Below are 1,305 nucleotides of genomic sequence, written 5' to 3'. Positions count from 1 at the left end.
TAGTCAAGCCCCGAGCTCCAGCCTGTGGTACGAATCTCCCAGAGGCTTGAGATGTCCGCACAGAGAAACAACTGCGATGGCAGCACTGCAGTTCGTACCGCGCCTGCAGCAAAGCATCTCCGGCAAAGCCCTCCTCCTCCTCACCTCTCCTGAAGGCAGGAAGACAATCCCAGGGGAAGCACGAGCTGCCACCCGGGATCTGTCGTGGGCGTCTCTGGCTTCCCGCTGCCCTGACCAGCCTGGAGGGAAGCTGGAATCAGATACTAAAGCAGAGATACTTAACTCCCCCCCTTGCCAAGCTCCGGAGCTGAGGCGGGAGCAAAGGGAGACACAGGGAAGCGGAAGGGAAGCCGCCAGAACCGCTACTGCTGTTAACACTTCCCATTTTAATTGCCTTAATGACGCCCTGAGGGATAGATGTGGGACTCAGCAGTGCCCTGAGGAGCTGAGCTGGAACACAGCTGTCACCACCAACCCCCCTCCAGCCCATCTTCCTTCAGCCAAGTAATTAGTGCAGTTAATGATGCTGGCTGGAGAGCCCTGCGGTCTGCAACCCCCCCACGGCAGGAGAGGGACCCTGACCACCAGGTGGAAGCTGCGTGGCCAAGTGAGCCGTGCTTTCCAGCTGCTCCCTGGGGGTGCCAGGAGGTCTCCCAAACAGAGAACCACACCATTCACCTTCCTTAAGTCTGCCTGAGATTTCCTGCTCCCCTCTTCTGGGATGAACTGGGGCACAGAGGCAGCACTACATGGATAAGGACAGGATGGAGATGACACGCAGGACTGTATCAGGACATGATGGAGATGACAGCCAGGACCTGGGACCTCCTGGACTGTCTGGGTGCTGCGGCACCACCACCAACCCTCACCCTTACCCCTCGCTTGCTTTCTCTTCCCTGGTCCCTGTGGCAGGGCAGGGGCAGCACCTCCACTCACAAGTCCTCTTGGCTCCACAGGGTGACTCAGACCCCGGGGTGCTGGACATGGGGGAACACAACGGCTGGTGGCCCACCAGGGAGGTTCAGGCATTGCCCACCCGACCCAGGCACCCTGCAGCTCACATAAGACAGCCAGGAGCAAGAGGGTTGAGCAGCTCTGATGTGCTCCAACAGCCGAGGTGGGCTTTGACCCAGGCTGTGCCACTTGTCCTGGGAGATGGCCAGGCATGCCCGGTGCCACAAGGCAGAGGTGCAGCCTCCCGCAGAGCCCCATCCCAGGACACAGCTCCCTCTCGGCAGCAGCACCCGGGCCACAGGGCTCGAGGGGACGCGGTGTGATGGGAGGCACTGTGCCAGGACCTGTCTG

Source organism: Nestor notabilis, unplaced genomic scaffold (assembly GCF_000696875.1).
Source record: "Nestor notabilis isolate BGI_N333 unplaced genomic scaffold, ASM69687v1 scaffold23139, whole genome shotgun sequence".
NCBI classification, from domain to species: domain Eukaryota; kingdom Metazoa; phylum Chordata; class Aves; order Psittaciformes; family Psittacidae; genus Nestor; species Nestor notabilis.
The sequence above is the reverse complement of the archived record's forward strand: the minus strand, read 5'-3'. Positions refer to the sequence as shown.